This window comes from Cucumis sativus, chromosome 4 (genome assembly GCF_000004075.3).
Source record: "Cucumis sativus cultivar 9930 chromosome 4, Cucumber_9930_V3, whole genome shotgun sequence".
NCBI lineage: Eukaryota > Viridiplantae > Streptophyta > Magnoliopsida > Cucurbitales > Cucurbitaceae > Cucumis > Cucumis sativus.
Genome location: NC_026658.2, coordinates 12,454,243 through 12,466,746, shown reverse-complemented (window position 1 = coordinate 12,466,746; position 12,504 = coordinate 12,454,243).

Genomic DNA, 12,504 nt, shown 5'->3' with positions numbered 1-12,504 from the left:
CAAGTACAACGGGAAGGTTGTTAAAATCAAATCTCTTATGTCTTATTTCATAACTATTTAGTTTTGATCTTAACTACAACAATTTTCATTTTTTTCTAGGTGAACATTGTATGTGCTTAGAAATTAAGTGTTTTGAAAATTAGAGGTGAGCAATCACACTTAGAAACTAAGTGTAGAACCATAGAAATGTTACCCATCGGTTCTAGCAATGCCTAGTTACCGCAGTTCATAACAAAGAAAGAAAAGAGGCTCGTAAATGCAGACCATAAAAAAGTGAGACAATCAACAATTATAAAAAAAAAACATATGCAATATGCATTAAAAAAAGCTTATAAAAAATACAGAGTCAAGTCGGTCCATAACGTCAAGTTTGATTGAGGGCTTTGAAAAGAGGAGGAATCCTCCTCGATCCACAGTAGGGCGAAAACGAGGCTTGTTGTCACTTCGAAGGGAGCAGTCAAACTTAGCATTGAGTTTGATTTTTTTTTTTTTTGAAAAGGTAATGATAATATTATACAACAACAAGGTGGACCTCACAGCCTGAGGTCAAGACAAAGGAGCGAACAACACTCACAGAACAAGTAGTTAGACAAAACAACCCATAAGTACCCAAAACAACCCCACATCTCGGGAACAAGAACTAAAACCAATGAAACCAACTAGTTTTCCAAACATTAAAAGGACAAAAAGAAGAGAGAAAGACAACAAAGTTAATAAAGAGAAGAGAAACCCCACAGCCCGGGGACAAGCAAACGAAAAGAACATTAAATAGAACCATGAACACCATCCGAACAAGAAGCAGCACGCGCTTTAATACACGACCGAATGAGCTGGAATACAACCATAGGCTCCCGAATAGCACCTCCATGAAGATGATGATTTCGCTCCTGCCAAATGAAATAAATTGTAGCACACCAGAGAAGGCGCCACAGTTTTCTCCTCACAGATTTATAAATCCAAGATAACTCAACCCCCAATAACAGATTCTATGAGAAGATGACATAAGCAAAAGGATCCTCGACCAAATCTCCCACCCAAAATGACAAGAAAAAAACAAAATGATCACACGAGACTCATAGTTCCCTCCACAAAGCAAACACGATAAAGGAATCGACCTATCCCACCGACTTAACCTATCTCTAGTACCCAACCTATCCCTGATGGCCAACCAAGCGCAAAAGGAGTGCTTAGGAATATTTCCCCCACCCCATAGTAAACCCGACCAGCCAACCCTACTACTATGAGGACGAATAGTCTCCCACGCACTGCTATATTCCAAGAAGATCCATTGCGAATATCAAGACCTCCTTCATCAAAAGGAAGACAAACCTCATCCCAGGCAACTTTAGCACCACCTCTTCCCTCCTCCTTACCTCTCCACAGATAAGCCCTCAAGATCTTATCAACGTCTCTGTGGACTTTCATAGGAAGCATGAACACACTAGCCCAATAAACCTGAAGGCTCCTAAGGACTGAGCGAACAAGCTGAAGTCTACCTGCAAAAGATAACACTCTAGCAGACCAAGACCGAATACGATGGTAATACGCTGAATAAGGGGATCACAATCAGAGCTCCGCAATCTTCCAGAGAGGAGAGGAAGCCCAAGATAACGAACAGGGAGATGACCAATGGAAAAACCCATGTTAGCAGCAAGCCGAGAAGCTTTCGAACTATTAACCCCACAAGAAAAATTGAGCTTTTAGCAAGATTAGCAAAAGTCCCGAAAGCTCACCAAACCTCTTAATAGTCTCTTTTATGAAACTCATAGAATGATTATCAGCAGTACAAAAGATCATCAGGTCATCTACAAAAGTAAGATGAGTTAATCTGACCTTCTCACAAAACTGGTGGAATTGAAAATTCTGAGGTGGGCTGTTCAACATGCGAGAAAGCACATCCATGACCATCACAAATAAGAACGGGGATAAAGGTCACCTTGTCTAAGTCCTTTCCTCCCATGGAAAAAACCTTCCAACGATCCATTAATCATAATGGAGAACATCGGAGAGGTCACACACGCTCGAACCCAACTCACAAATCTTAAAGGCGTACCTATGGCAATCAGCAGGCCAAAGAGGAAATCCCAATTAACAGAATCATAAGCTTTTTGGAGGTCAACCTTCATAGTGCACCGAGGTTTACCTCTGTGCAAATGGTATGCCCCTACAAGCTCCTGACAAAGAAGAATATTGTCAATAATACTCCTCCCAGGGATGAAAGCTGGCTGATTTCCACTAACAAAAGAAGGAAGCCACACACGAAGCCTATCTGCCAATATTCTTGAAATGCACTTATAAATAACGCTGCAACAAGATATAGGGCTGAAATCCTCCAATCGATCAGCACCATTCCTTTTAGGAATAAGTGTAATAGCAGTCGTATTCACCCCTTGAGGGAAGTAATTGGTCTCAAAGAAGTGTAAGACGACATCACAGAAACCCTCTCCAACCACCGTCCAAGCTCCTTTGAAGAAGCAACTGAATACCCATCAGGGCCTGGAGCCTTTCCACCATCCATGGAGAACAGAACACGTCTCACTTCCTCCCTGCCAATAGGCGACTGGAGGGCCTGCAACACTCCTCAGTCCATCTAAACTGAACAATCTCCTCAATACTAGTAGAGAGCTCTTTGTAGCTAATATTCTGAGAACCCAGACTATCTTTGAAATAATTCACTACCACCTGAGTCACCTGATCATGGTTAGTCAACCGATTTCCATCTGGGTCAATAACTGATCTCAAAGCATTGCTGCTCTGCCTTGATCGAACAGATCGATGAAAAAAGGCAGTATTCTGGTCATCTAGCTTCAACCATCTGATTTGCGACTTCTGCGCATAGCGGCTTCCTCCTCTAACGCTTTCCAAAAGTTTACCGTGGCTAAGCTCGCGTGATTACTCGCCTCCTCCGAAGAGAGTTCGTCTCCATCTCTCTTTGAGCTCGGTCCATGGTATCATTGGCAAGACGAACATCCTCACTGATGGTCCGGATATGCCTACCAAAATGTCTGCGAAGAATCGACTTGAGATTTCTTAGTTCCTCACAATATTCACATTGGAGAAACTCTAGTATCTTTGGTCCAAGCAGAGGACACAACATCCATAAAGGACGCTTCTTCAACCCAATGGTTAAAGAAACGAAAAGAGACCACTTGTTGGCTTCGCTGATTACTGGGATAGACAAGTATGGGAGAATGATCAGAAATACCCCACGGGAGGACGTTAACCCTCATGTTAGGCCATGTACTAAGCCCCTCATCATTCACTAGGATACGATCAAGTCTCTTCATCAAACCCGACCCATGTATCTTACTAGTCCAAGTAAACCAGTTCCCCTGGACCGCGGTTCAACAAGGTCCGCCTCTCGAATAGCCATGTCAAACTCCTCCATATCCCCCACGGAGCACCCCCGAAGGCTTCAGAGTGGAGTCTGATGGTGTTAAAATCACCCAAGACCATACCCGGTCCTCTCCAACCAGCAGAGATCTCAGCCATTCGCCTCCATAAAACACGTCTCTGATATTACTATTAGAGGCATACACACACAGAACCTCTACCTTCTCCCCAGAGATCAAATCTGTTATTACACCAGAAATAAACTGGTCGACAACCTCGTTAGTCGTGAACACGAATCTGTTACGTTTCCACATAATCCACATCGACCTACTCCACTATTGCTGTAGTTACTAATGAACCCCCACGAATCACCAAATCTTCTAGATATCGAGACAAAGTTCTCCTCTCGAACTCTAGTCTCCAGGATGCAACAGAAACCCACCGTAGACACGGCTAAGAAGTCCTTCACCGCTCTACACTTTACAGGGCTATTAAGGCCCCGCACGTTCCACGTACACCAACTAACCATGAGGTCGTATGGGAGCTGCCTCTCCCATAGGAATACATCACCTGTAGTACTCAAAAGGACCATAGAAGAGTCATCTACTCGTAAGGGAGGAGGGGAGCCATCCACTATAGATAAAGGCCACCTCCATGAGGTTGTTAAAGGAGTAGTGATACTCACTTCCGCCCTTTTCCCTCTGTCCCGAATAGAGATCATTCCCCTATTTTTCCTGTCACTGGGGTAAATTCCTCCCGATTTACCTCCACCTTTTCAGGCAGTTTATGGGTAATAATTTCTCCTTCTTCCATGTGTTGGAAGGATTCCAACACAACATCTCCATACTCCCCAAATCTGGAACCACCTCTTTAGTAGGAACAACCTCTTTAACAGGAACCTCTTTACTTGCAGCTTCCTTTTTACTATCTTCATTGCCTCTTTTCTTAGGGCAGGTGTTCTGCGAGTGTCCAAAAGATCGACACAAGTTACATTTTTTCGGTTTCCACTCATAAGTGACAGTTACAATAAATTCCTCTCCTCTAAGGTTGACTGTTACTTCGGCAGGCATAATACTGTCCACATTCAATTCCACACATATACGGGCATAAGAAAGATGACGCCTCTCTTTAGTAGCAAGATCAACTGAAAGAGGTTTTCCTATTGCACTCGCTACCACAGCCAAACCAGCATCCGTCCATAGCTCCAACGGAATCCTCCCTAACTTTATCCAAACAGGAACTGAATCAAAGACAAAGGATTCAGGAACTATACCTGGAGTCCATTTGCGGAGGAGCATAGGTTTGCCTCCAAGGTGCCATGGCCACGGATAAGATCCACTCTATCGACTTCAGATGTTTGAATTGAAAGCAGATGAGCCCATTCTCCATCAGAGTAATTGTTGGCATTTCAATTCTACCCCAAATCTTCTCTATAAGACGATAGATGACTAGATACGCAATTTTGCATCAATTAATTGGCTGACGAGGGAGTTCTCCCGCACTCTAACTCCTTGACTAATAACTTCTTCAAACGGGGTCACCACAATTTTCTCTCCCACGGTAGTTAGAGGTGTATAGGTCAAGAGAAACCTCTTGTTGAGCCAAATAAGGAAGCCCATGAATTTTTGCCTGCACCTCCAGAATTATTAGATTTTTGCACCTCATGCCCACGAATCGGAACAGGCGGCCCACCATTTGAATTAGTACCAAACGGTTCTCTAATGGCTGGCCCATCATTCAAATGCCCATCAACCGGCCCAATCTTTGGGGCACTTGCAATAGCATCCAGCCCAGGTCCATATCCTTTGGCCGCTGCAATTTGCCCAACATGCTGAACACTTGAAGCACCAACAGGTAAGCACTCCTTCTGTGAGATCCCAGTTTCGTGTGAGATGGACGGCCCATCATTCAACGATGGCCCATCAACCAGAGATCCATGACAATTCCATTCGTAAATGTGTCCACACCATTCGGCTTCAGCCCCTTTACCGGCTCATTGGACTTCATCAAGTTTTCATTCAAAACAATCGGCCCACACGCCTTTGGGCCAACAATCTTCATGGGACCACCGCTCGGTCCATTTCCTGTATTTCGGTTTTTATATGTATCACAGTTCACGTAAACCGGTTCGGGTCCACTCATGTCCGACCGTTTCTTCCTCACAGAAATTAGGTCAGCCTTTACAGTCGCCGCCCTTCGGTCGTTCGCCGCCATATCATGTACGCGTTGAAGGCTTGACATCACGCGTTTCTTCACCTCCTCAACGTCACTGGATAATTTCTTCATCGTTTCATGCTTAGGACATCAACCCAACACCCGTGATGATCTTTTCGGCCCAATCTAGGAACACGAATGAACTAAAAAGAATTGAAATTCAACCGAGGAGATTCATGCGAGATCCCTCCAGCGAGTGAATTAAATCACGGTCTTCAAACCAGAACTGATAGCCAATAAATCGATTCGTACCACACGCAATACTTTCAAGATAGTTCAAATCAATTCAGCTTGGAAACCGATTTAAACAATTTCTGACAGACGTTAATTCTCCCGAATCAAAAAGAATATCATTCGTAATGGTTCAATTGATCAATTGTAATAAATTTCAAAATGGATACCAAATGACATTAGTTTTCACATTCAATCTGCCAAAACCGAACGAATTACCTTCGAATTTGATCCCTTGCTGACCGCAGCACTCACCAGTCGCCTCCTTCACCAGCGAGTGAGAGAACTTGGAAATCCTAGAGAGACGCGTGTGAGGTACACGCCCGAGATGAAAATTTTTCCTTTTTACTCTAATTGAGTTTGATTGAGGGCTTTGAAAAGAGGAGGAATCCTCTCTAATCCACAATAGGGGAAAACGAGGCTTGTTGTCACTTCGAAGGGAGCAGTTAAACTTAGCATTGAGTTTGATTGAGGGCATTGAAAAGAGGAGGAATCCTCTCTGATCCACAATAGGGGAAAACGAGGCTTGTTGTCACTTCGAAGGGAGTAATCAAACTTTGAAACTAAGTGTAGAACCATAGAGAGATTACCCCACCGTTCTAGCAAGGCCTATTACCATATTTCATACCAAAGAAAGAAAAAAGAGGCTTGTAAATGCAAACCATAAAAATGTGAGACAATCAACAACTATAAAAAAAACATATGCAATATGCATTGAAAAAAGCTCATAAAAATTAGAGAGTCAAGTCGATTAAGTCAAGTAGAATGTGTTGAGTTCCCTAACTATTAGTGCTTTTGGGGGAAATTTTCACTTTTGGCCTAACCAAAACTAGACCACCTATTCTTAGCGTTCTAAACATAGCATCAAGTTTGATTGAGGGCTTTAAAAAGAGAAGGAATCCTCCCCAAACCACGGAAGGGGAAAATGAGGGTCTTCACTCTGAAGGGAGCAGTCAAACTTAGCATTGAGTTTGGTTGGAGGCTTTGAAAAGAGGAGGAATCTGATAGACCCCCTATATTACATCTGTACAGTGGAAGAGGGACAAAGAAATTAAAAAAAAAATATCACGTGCACATGAATAGCATGTGAGGGTTAGTAAAGGGAAGGGTTAGTTACCTTATTGTTAGTATAAATAAAAAGTAATCGTGGGCGGGAAAGTTAGGTTTTGTTTGAGAAAGTGAATTTCTATTCTTCCTTGAGAGAGAGGATAACAGGAGAGGGATTTCATATTGTAATTAGGATTTCATTCCTATTCTATCATTAATAATATAGTAGCAATTTCATTCCAAGACTGGTTTCCATCAAATTGGTATCAGAGCATTGATCTCGGGCAAGAAGAATGCAAATGGTTCAGACTCGGATCGAAGAGATGGAGACGTTTGACCAGGAAATACAGGACATTAAGAAAGAGATTAGTAAGATACTGGTGATCGAAAAGACGTTGGCCAAAATATCCAAAAATATGGAGAGGTAGAATTTAGATGATGTTACGAATTATGGAATCGACAACAATGCACAATTCATCGACGAAGAATGTGGACGAAGGCGAAGGGTGACCAAGATGGAGAACGAAACAAGGAAGGAAGGAAAGAAAATATATGATGAAAGTAATAGTTACTGCAATAAGTTTAAGAAGGTGGAGATGTCGATATTCAATGGAGATGATCCCGATTCTTGGCTGTTTCGCGTAGAGAGGTATTTGCACATTCATAAACTTACTGAATTTGAGAAAATGACTGTATCCACTATTAGTTTTGAGGGACTAGCATTGAACTTTTACCGTTCTCAAGAAGAACGAGAGAACTTTGTAGATTGGGTGAATATGAAGGAAAGATTATTTGTGCGATTTCGATCCGTGAGGGAGGAATCGTTGTATGTAAGGTTCTTGCAAATTCAACAAAAGAAAACGATAGAGGAATATCAAAATTTATTCGATAAGTGGGTAGCTCCTTTGTCGGACCTATTAGAGAAGGTGGTAAAAGAGACATTTATGTCGGGATTGAAACTGTGGATCTAGGCGGAGATGGATTTATGTGAGTCGAAGGGATTAGCACAAACGATACGAATCGCGCAAAAGGTAGAGAACAAGGAAGATATACGTCAGGAAGCAAATCTTTCTGGATATTCTGGAGAAAAGGTGATAAACTCCCATAATAGCACCAAGGCTAATACCATTGCGAATACAGAAGAAAGTAAAGGAGGAATGAATTGGCCGATGAGAACTATTACTCTACGAGGAACAACAAAAGAGGAAGTACGGAAAGAGGGACAGGCGAAGCGCTTATTTGATGCTGAATTTCAATCTAGAAAGAAGGGATTGTGCTTTCGCTGTAATGAGAAATATTCTCATGACCACAAATGCAAGATGAAAGAGCAAAGGGAATTGTGAATGATTGTTGTGAAGGAAGAAGGCGAGGAGTATGAAATTATCGAAGAATGAGGAATTGATCAGAAAGAGTTGAATGCCCCTGAGATCGTAGAGGAGAGTCAGGTGGTGGGAATTATCCATTAATTATGTGGTGGGATTATCCAACCTAGGGAAAATGAAGGTAAAAGAGATGATACAACGAAATGTGGCTATAGTACTAATTGATTGTGGAGTCACACACAATTTCATTTCAGAAAAAAATAGTGAAAGGGTTGCAACTGAGTACAAGATAAACGTCAAATTATGGAGTCATTTTGGGCTCGAGCACTATAGTCAAAGGGAAGGTAATTTGTGAAGATGTTGAGTTAATGCTGGGAGACTAGAAGGTAGTGAATGAGTTTTTACCCTTGAAGTTGGGAGGGGTAGTTGCCATACTTGGAATGCAGTGATTGTATTCCTTGGGAACGACTGGAGTGGATTGGAAGAATATGATGTTAACATTTACATATCAGGGGAATAAGGTGATAATCCAAGGAGATCCGAGCCTAACCAAGGTCAGGGTCTGTCTTAAGAAGTTTATGAAAACATTGGGGGAAGAAGATCAAGGCTTTTTAGTAAGTGCAGAGCCTTAGAGAAAAGTGAATCCTTAGAAGAAGAGAATTAGTGGGAGGTCGAATTAACAGTAGAAGAATCAATAGCGATGATCCACTGTAGGAGGAAAACTTCGAACTTCGAAACTAAGTGTAACCATAGAAAGGTTACCCCACTCGTTCTAGCAAGGCCTAGTTGCCACCTTTCATACCAAAGAAAGAAAAAAGAGGCTTGTAAATTCAAAATACAAAAAAGTGAGACAATCAAGAGTTATAAAAAAATATTTAATGGAACAGTTAGTATTGTTTGCTTTGGAGTAATACTATGGTTGTCCAATTTTGAGTTGAACATGAAATTACTTGATGAATATATACTCGTTCTAAAGTTGGTGTAGAAAATGGAATTCGACAAGTTTAGGAAAGGTACCTTAGACCAAAAAATCAGAGATTCGATCTTTATTCCCATGTGTTGAATTAAAAAAGGGTGGTTAATGCTATTTGTTTTGGGAAGCAGTTCTTTAACAAAGGTTGTCCAACTTATGTTTGAACATAAAATTATTTATTGATTTAAATGGTTAAAACAGGAGGAATGGATGGGTGACACAAAAGATCACAATCCACATATCACTTGAATCAAAATCTTTTGCAGTTTTGATTCAAAAAACTTGTTTGTTTGCAAGATTTACATATACTGTTTAGTTTTAGACAAGATAAATTGATACGGTTTTATTTTGGTACCTTTGCTGTTAGTACTTGCCAATTAATATCCGACTGCATAATATATAGATTCTGGCATCTTGCTTGTCCTTTTGCAGCTGCACTTTGTATATAAATCTTGAACTTCTCTTTCTTAGTTGGCTATTTTCTGACAAGGATATGTTTTTTGTGTATGCTTGAACTTCTGAAAATATCCATATTTTTTGTGTATCAAAGCTGCCTACAATGAATGACAATGTGGATGTTTATGTGCTTGATTATGCAGTTCCTGTGAACTAACATATTGATAATTAACTTTTGGTCTAACTGCTTCTAATGATATCTAACATATGGAAATTTAGATTCTAGTAATTCAAGTTTTGTGATCCACATAATCCTTGAGTTCTGTCCCCTTGTATTTTCTTGAAATGAAAATTCGAATCATGTTTCTATCTAAAGTTGAATTGCATTATCTTTTTTTTTTTTTGAAAAGTTAATATCATAATACAACAAGGATGACCTCACAAGAGCGGACAATGCTCACAAAAACAGGAAGAATCCAAAGTATCAAAAGAAAGAACAATAATAAACCCAACAAAATTAAGAGCAACAAAAACATAAAAAGTCCAAACAACCCCACAGCCCGAGAACAAGCAGATAAAACAAAAATCAAAAGAAAACAAGCTAAATAATACCATGAGCATCCTCACGCAAATAAACAACACGAGCACTGATACAAGATGGAATAAGCTGAAACAGAACAATGAGCTCACGAGCTTGACCACCATGGAGACAATGATTATGCTCCTTTCACATAAAATAAATCGTAGCACACCAGAGAACATACCACAACTTCCTTCTCACACCCTTACCAATACTCTAATGACAAACCCAAACAACTCAACCCCCCAATACCCAATCCTGTGAGAGGAAGCCATAACCTAAAGGACCCGAGACTAAATATCACACCCAAAAGGACATGAAAAAATAAATGATAACGAGACTCTCAATCCCCACCCCAGAAGAAACCTGTCCAACAAACCTTAACACTACGAGGATGAATAGTATCCCATGCACTAGCAATCAAAAAACCACTATGACGACCAAGAACCCAAACCCACCTATCACCAACATTAGGACACGAACTTACAACTTGAACCCTCCCATAAATTAATCAAATCCAAAGACACCCTCGACCACCTCCACTCCCCTTTCGAACCAATAAACTTAGAGAGCCTAGCCTCCTATCTACTCGTTACATTATAAAGCGCTCTCTCACCAACTTGTTGAAGGATAGGACCACCCTGCAACAACGGATCCAGGCACAGTTTACAATGCCTACCATCCCCAACCTCCATCTGAACATGCTCTTTTAGACTATCTCGTTTACACATGATAGCGCAAAGACACCAAGACCGACCAACACAAGAATCGACCTCCCACAATGACCTTCCTTTATGAATATAAGCCTCCACCCAAGCAACCCATAGAAAACTCGAACTAGTCAGCAACAACCAAAGATTCTTCATAGTACTCACAACATTCTAAGAAGACCCATCAAGAATAGCAAGACCACCCTCCTCAAAAGGAACACACCTCAGCTCACGCCACCTTAACACCTCCTCTACCTTCCTCCTTACCCCTCGAAAGATAAGTCCTCAAGATTTTATCAACCTCATGATGCACACTCACAGGCAACACAAACACGTTAGCCTAGTAAACCTGATGATTATCAAGCACATATAGAACCAGTTGCAATCTACTTGCAAATGATAAAACTCTAGCAAACCAAGAATGAATCTGACTAGTAATACAGTTAATAAGAGAGCACAATCAGTAGGTCGTAACCTCCCAGAAAGTAAAGGAAGCCCAAGATAACAAACAGGGAGATGCCTGAGGACAAAACCCAAACTGGTAGTCAAACGATAAACATCATCACTATTAACCCCTACAACAAACATAGAAATTTTACTAAGATTAGTAAATAGCCCCGAGAGATCACCAAACTTTTGAATAGTCTCATTAATAAAACTCAGAGAGGAATCATCAGCAGCACAAAAAATCATAAAATCATTAGCAAAGGTCAGATGAGTTAAGCTAACCTTTTCACAATGCCTGTGAAACTGATAGCTCGGAGGAGTTCGATTCAACATACGAGAGAGGACCTCCATCACCATGATAAAAAGGAAAGGAGATAAAGGATCGACCTACCGCAAACCTTTCCTCCCATTAAAAAACCCTTGAAAGAGCCATTAATCATAATGGAGAACATCGAGGAGGTAACACAAGTTCTAAGGCAACTCACAAACCTATTGGACTTCTAACACATGAAGGCTTCCTCCAATCTAACAGCCGTCCAAAAGGCCTCAATGGCAAGACCTGCTTAGCGACTCAAAACATCAGACATAGGATTTTTCCCAACCTTGTTCTGAGCTTTATCCATGGACTCTTTAGCAATACGAACCTCCTCACTTAGGCTCTGAATGTGCTTACCAAACTGTCTATGGAGGGTAGGCTTGTGGTTATGTAAATTTCTCACGAAACTCACAATCAGAGAAACTCCTACATGGCGACTCCAAATCGAAGAGACAACATCAATAAACAAAGAATCCTCAACCCAATGGTTGAAGAAACAAAAAGAAACTACCCACTATCTCTGCTAAAAGTTGGGATAAAATAAGAGGGGAGTGATCAGAAATACCCGAAGGCCATGCAGTAATCCAACACCATTAACCAGAATACGATTAAATCGTTTTATCAAACCAGACCCATGAACCTTTCTAGTCATGGTGAACCAGTTACCCTGTACTGTAGGTTCAACTAAATAAGCCTCGCAAATAGCCATATCGAACTCCTCCATATCCATAGGAACAGAAGACCTATCAAAAGCCTCAAAATGCATTTTGATAGCGTTAAAGTCACCCATTACAAACTTGACTATGTCCAACCAGAAGAGATATCACCCATATGAAACCACAACAAACATCTTTCAACATTATTATTAGAGGCAAAAATACATATGTTGGGATTTTATGTCCTAAAACTCGTAGTTTGTTATCATATTCAGTTCA